At 37.8% G+C, this 6,760-nt stretch overlaps 1 long non-coding RNA gene across 1 annotated transcript; it reads right to left on the bottom strand.

Moving 5' to 3' along the window:
* Positions 1-249: 249 nt before the first annotated feature.
* LOC118158694 lies at positions 250-2,550 on the bottom strand. The gene is made up of 3 exons (XR_004746875.1): positions 2,477-2,550; positions 1,742-1,819; positions 250-1,083 (listed from the first exon to the last, which is right to left on the bottom strand). It is a non-coding gene; the product is annotated as an uncharacterized LOC118158694 (long non-coding RNA).
* Positions 2,551-6,760: the final 4,210 nt, after the last annotated feature.

Below are 6,760 nucleotides of genomic sequence, written 5' to 3'. Positions count from 1 at the left end.
GTTGTTGCTGTTTTGTGTTGTTTTTCTAATTGATTGACTTCTGGAGTTAACTAACCTGGGAAAATTTTCAGGTTGCATATTTGATCCCAATATTATTATTTCAGTATTTGAGATATATTGGCTACTTAAGACTTAATCACCAAAGGAATTTATGATTCATTCTGAATAATGAAGAAATGTGTGCAGGGAAATGGGTTGCAAACAACCTGTGAAAAGGAACAAAAGGAGAAATTTATTTGAAAAGGTTAATTGACATAACTCCATTAGGATTTTTAACAATCTTGTAAACTTACATAGCAGCAACAAACGGAAGGGCTTAATGCAGGGTCCAGGGAAAGTCAAACCTAGAGCCAGGATTTGACCTTTTAGCTTCTGTCTTTTGAATTGACAATTACTCTGTTTTTGCTGCCACATTAGTTCATACAGTTGGAGTCACAAGGATAGGGTTTGCTTGGAGAGCCTTGGAGAGCCATGCAAATCTCAAATTGCCATACCACCAGACTTACCAATGAAGGAGAAAAGGAAAACAGATACAAGAACTGCAGTGCTGACAGGTCAAGCCTTAGAGTGCCATACTTGCAATTGCTTTGCAATTTGCCTGGTGGTTTGATTACACACAATTATAATCCTGTTGTGCTGGCTGCTAATTCCAGAGCACTGTCTGTGCACAATACAGCATAGATTAGGCCTCACAGACTGAATATTAAATGCAGAACATAAAGCACTAAGCACCTTGTAAGCAAATTAGAAGGGCAGGCTGATAGCATTCTGAGTTAGGGTTTTTGTTTTGGGCTACAAAGTGAAATGACAATTATTTGTGTAGATTTATCAGTAGGTAATGCCAAAAATGTGTAAGAAGAAAGATTAGAAATAACCTAAATCTTGGTTGCAAACACAGAAATCAAAATAACAAGAGTAGGCACTAGAAGTACCAAAGACAAATTTGAAGAAAACGACAAGGAAAGATGAACACTAATATTCCTTATGTTAAGCTGTAGGTCTGATTTCATCAGCTCTCCCAAAAGCACAAATCTTCTAGGAAAATCTTCAGTACAAGAGACAGAAAAAGGTCCACAATATTGCCTGTAAAATAAATAAATATTAATAATAATAATAAAAAAATCAAAGCTGCAGATTTTGATTACTATGGTAGAAATTATTCTACAATAGTAGAAAAAGAACTCCAAAACAGTCTGCCAAACCAAGAGACTGCTTGTCAGAGGAACAGAGCAATTATGCATTCCTAGGAGATAATACTACTGAGGTGGTTAATACACTGTAACATAGGATAGTTGTGGCAGCAACTTTTTTGATTCATCTTATTTCAGAACAATGATATTACAAAATTCTTTGAATAACATTTTACTTTTGTATGATCTGTTCTTGCTTTTGCTGTCTTCCCATTGGTTGTGTCAGAAATGGTATTTAAAGAAGAGATCTGCAAGCTCTGGTAGTGAGGAGGTTTTTGATTTTGCAGAAGCAGTCTGGTGTTTCTAGAGGACTGATCAGAGCCTTCTGTGTCTTCTATGCCTGCTCAGGACTTGGTGGTTGGCAATATGAAAGCTTATTCTACTGTTCAACTGGAGTTTAATCTAAAATATTAATATTACAATTAGCACCAAAGAGCTGTGACTACATGATTTACTACGAAAAACTTCATTTAATAGTATTTTATTTTTGGTTTAGTGACAATGTTTTCTGGATTACTTTTTCAGTTACAGCTCTAATCACTATCACTCACCAAAATTTTTGCTTTGTCACACCAGGATGCTGGGCAGTTTGGACAAAAACATTCCCAGTTTGCTTCTGGAGGCTGAACCTGTGGTTTTGCAAGAAAACAGAGCAAGTACTTTATGCAGGAACAGTTGTTTATACCAACCACGACCCCATTTTGTCCAGAAACTGTTTTGTGTGAAAGATAGTGATAACTTTCTTCATGTTTTCATCCCAAAGTCCTGGAGAGATTTACAGCTGTATGAATGCTACCTACATGACATGTACTCAAGAATCGTGACATCTCCCACAGATACTGACTGTAAAAGCAGGCTTTATGTGGCTTTATAGCCCCCCATGGACTATAGAGATGTCTGGGATTCTGGTCACAAAGCACAAAAGCAAGGCAGCCATCTACTCAGAGGGATTTAGGCTGCAGGGTCTTCAGTTTTATATTTTCTCCCCTACCCAACAGCCTCCTAGCAACTCTGCCCCCACCTTCACCACACTGCATTGAATGGTCATCATGAAGGACTTTCAGACCTGTTGGCAGGGTGAGTATGGGCTTCTCTGGTTTAAGCAATTGTATTTGTTTCTTTGTACTACTATGCCTCAGCAGTATGCTGTTGCCCTAAGAGCTGTGTTTAATGGCTCTGGGTTTTGAAACAAAGTCCTGGTTGTACACAAGGCACCTTGAAATCTTCTTCACAAATTACTGCTATAACAAAGAGAAGAATGGATTTTGAATATTTTTTTTTCTCACCACGTAGAAGTTCCCTGGGGACAGAACCATTTTCAGGCCTCCGACCCAAACTTGCAATGGCAAGCAGCTGTGGGCAGAAACAAATTTATATTTATTTAATTAAAAATAGGAGCTGTAAAAATCCACACTAAAAATAAATGCTTGTTTATGAAATCCACGTATATACTTTTCATTAAGCAAATAGTTCAGTCTTGAAGTTGTTCTGTTTTTCTATAATTGGTAAAGACTGAAAAACAACCCGTTCTGGGTACAGTCATCCACACATGGAGTTTGGTTCTGCCACCATTCGCTCCACCAACAGCCTGTCCTGGATATTCAAATCTGTGAGACACAAAGCCATGCATGTATCTTGGCTCACCTGATTAGTAAATCTATCTTTGGCACTTCTGGCCAGATTTCCTATACAAGTGTCTACTTACCAACTATTCCTGAGAGCCATTGGCTTGAACCTGGTTTAAAACAGAGAGCTTCCTATATCAATGAAACAGCAGTTGTAACTTATGTTGCTGCAACACCTTCTTCTCTTCCTACATGGATCAAAATAAATTTTCAGTATTGTTTTATTTATTTATTTGTTTATTTTAAGTTATGAATACTTATCTTTGCCTGCTTGGACTTCTTTCATTCTAGTTTAGTGAAAAAGACATGGTATCTGGGAGATCATCAAATAGTTCACAGACTTCAACCTCTGAGTCCTACCTGTCATACCATACTGGGGAGAATCTCCCACAGCAATAAAGGAGACTTTCAGCCTCCCCTGCAGTGGCTTGGGCTGTTTGTCATGCATCTGATAATGACAAGTAGATAATTCAGGATCTTTTGATCAAAATATTCATACCTTCTTTCCTCTTGCCCAGGATTTTTCCTGTCACAAGTCTAAATAATAAATCAGTGGCATAGATTAGGTGGATTTGAGTAATGGCAAGGAAACAGCACACTTCACTGCAGCACCAAGCATGATGAGAATATTGCATGAAGGTGGGTGCATAGATTCAGGATCTAGCATGAAAGCAGCATCCTAAGTCTTGTACTTCTTATGCTCTCACTTCTGTACCTTAAAGTGTATTGACCAAATTCCAGCCTATGATTAGATCTGCTATCTGGGCTTTTTGTATTATCAGATGGAATGGTGAGCAAGAGCTTTGTTGTCACGAGCTGTTAGTTATCCCTCCTTGAGCCAACAGGAGCTGTTTGAGCTTCTCCTAAGCCTGTCTCAGCTGTAACTTGTTTTTCATATATCTTTATGTCTCACAGCTTGCCTGCATCTCCTTAACGATCTGAAAACAAGGCACTGTGAGTAAGAATGGTGGAGTGAGGTGGCTGAGAATTGTGCAGGTTTAATTGCATGTGTAGTTTGCAGGCTGATAAATCTGAGAATTCATTTTTATTTAAAAAATGGGTGTCAGAAGTATATTACCACTGCTTTCCTGTCACTGACTTAATTGTGATAATTTTGTCCCAAACTCATTTCCATGGCTTTGAAGAGACTAACATGATATATTGTGAACCAAAGGAATGAGTTCAACAAACAATCAATTGAAATCAAATGGAAAAGGGAGACAAATAAATATAGGCTGCTTTCAGCCTGCTTGTGAAGAAGAGGCTGTTCCCTCGACCTCTTTGATTCAAAGTTTCTAGCCCAGAGGCTATGTCTGCCCTCTGTAGTGGTACTCAGCTGCTGCATTGGACTATTATTCTTACCTTTTACTGTTTGGATATGTTCTTTATTCTCATCAGGTCTTCAGATTTTATTGGATACATTTATATATTCATTGGAAATAGCACAACTATAAAAGAGTTGTCAGAAGAGATTTACAGGGTTATATTTAGTTCCTGAGAAACATTCTTGAGACTTTCGCTAAAGTCACTGATCCCAAATTCACCTCAACAAAACTTTTGCACTGCTCTCCATCATACATTCCACATGGCTGTACAATTCTGTGTATGTTTAAATTAGAGAGTTGAGAAGATGGGATTCTGGTTCTCTTATTTCTCTAAATTATTGCCTTTCCCTATTTTTGTACATAAGCTCACATATTTTTTCTTCCCCATGCTTTTTCTCAGCATTCTCATTTTTATACGACACCTTTCAAAATACAGCTGTACGTGGGTACCACTTAAACATTAGTCTGTTTCTTTTTTTGGTGTTGTGTGCTATTACCTGCTTCCCACTGTCTCTGTTTTCACCTCACAATCACAATATATTTTCTTCAGCTATCTGTGCATGATCTGTATGATAGTTGGTTTTCAGTTTATTTAATTAAAATATGCCGGACTAGTGTCTTCCTAAACTTCACAGCATTATTTTTCAATAAAATATTTTCTATTATATGTACAACATTTGAATATCTCCTTCTGTGCACATTTAATTTATAGCTGCATTTTCTGTTTAGTATGATATTATCTCCAGGAGCTGTCTCTCTGTTTCCTTTCCTACTACCACCGACATATACTGATGATGTACTTCCTTGTATTTCTCATTATCCCTGCAAACTTAACTATTGAACATTGTTTATTTATTTATTTTTTGGTGGTTGAATAATTTGAAAGTATCTGGAATATCATAGATGATTGAGAAAGAATAGATAGTGTAGACAATCTCATAATGCAGTGTTGATCTCCAATGCCTTTTTTTTTTTTTTTTTTTTTTTCTTTCTAGCATATTTAATTTATAGTCAATTGGTAATATAGCATGTAGTTGTCTTTAGGCTAGTTTAGTTAGTTGTTGAAAGGCCGGATGGGGAAGGACAGATCCTAAGATCTCTAGGCAATATGAAGGTAGGAACTATCTAGGAGTACTAAAACTCTGTTATTTTCTTTTAGCTATTGGTTGGATAGAGGCCTTACTGTTTGGTAATCTCTCAGAATGACTGAAGCTGGGAAATGGTCCAGTTGACTGTGGTTTTGTTAAATTATGTTGGGACTTGTGGTGATATAAGGCGTTCCTTATTTTAGTTTCTGGGAAAGAATGGAGAGGTTGATTTATATTTCTGTTCTGAATTATTAAGTCATTTATTTTACTGTAGTTTCATGACTTCTCAGCTGAGATCACATCCTGTCTGGCAGGACAAAATAAAAATACATTGTCACAACTGCACTGCCAATGGATTTACAGACTAAATAGATGGTGATGTCAAACGACTTGCCTAAGGACAGTGAGCAGGTCAATGCCAGATTTGTACACAGAGCTCAAATCTCAGTCTTCAACCAACTGGCCCACATTGTCTACTGAAAACAGCTGTATCTCAATAAGGGGATGTGCAGTCACAGGCCTCAGACTTGGAGTTTCACTGGAGATAGGTAGTGGAACCTCCCCTAGTTTGTACCATTCCCTGGAAAATGACAGCTTTTTGTTTCCCACAGGCAGCTTCTCTTACATATGCCAGCATACCCATGAATTGCATGGTTATTTTCTGCAAGCATAACTTCCTCCTTCCAGAGCTGTATTCCTATAGCTCTGCTCTCACCCAAGGTCTGGAGAACAGTTTTCTCTGCTGGCAGCTCTAGTCTTCTGACTATGAGACTTCACACTGCAGTATATAAGGCTTACGGCTGCACATTTTCTTCTAAAAGCCACTGCTGTTTGTCTAATAAAGTTTATTTCCTGTGGGAGAAATAGAAATGTCATTCTTCTTACTGAAGGTATTTTTTTTTTTTTTTATTTTTTTTTTTTAGTAAGTAAACAATGCAAACTGAAACTGGGTATAGGAGTATCTGTGCCAGATACTCTTCAGGCTGATGAAATGCATTTTACATCCCTAATCCTTCATCACCTGGCACATCAGTTCCCTGTTTTGTGTAAAAATCATGGCATTACTGTAATAACTGAGGAAGCACTTATTTCAGGGATCAACACTGCAGTCCTAACTTCCTTACTTTGCTGTTTAATTACAACAATTACAACAATGTTTAATTACAACAATTGCTTACTATTTGCCTACCAAAAATAATAAGAAAGGATCTCATGCACGCTGTTTCTGTTGTCTTTGAAGTCTTTGGTCAGAGACCGCTGACCTTTTGGTGATGATGGCCTCTAATGCTGTGACAAGCCCTCCCCTTAGAGCATTGGCCAGGTGATGATAATCTTCCCCTCCTGTCAGAGCAGTGAAAAAGCAGTAGGTGCCACATTCTGACACTTTTATGACTCATTTCATCTCTGGGCTGACAGAGCTATACGGACTATTAAGCATTCTCTTTATAAGTTTCCCAGTGTAATCGGAGAGTCTATTTATGGTCTTTCTCCCTTTCCTTCTCCCTTTCCTTCTCCCTTTCCTTCTCCCTTTC

Source organism: Oxyura jamaicensis (assembly GCF_011077185.1).
Source record: "Oxyura jamaicensis isolate SHBP4307 breed ruddy duck chromosome Z unlocalized genomic scaffold, BPBGC_Ojam_1.0 oxyZ_random_OJ70227, whole genome shotgun sequence".
In the NCBI taxonomy this organism is placed as follows: Eukaryota; Metazoa; Chordata; class Aves; order Anseriformes; family Anatidae; genus Oxyura; species Oxyura jamaicensis.
The sequence above is the reverse complement of the archived record's forward strand: the minus strand, read 5'-3'. Positions and strand labels throughout refer to the sequence as shown.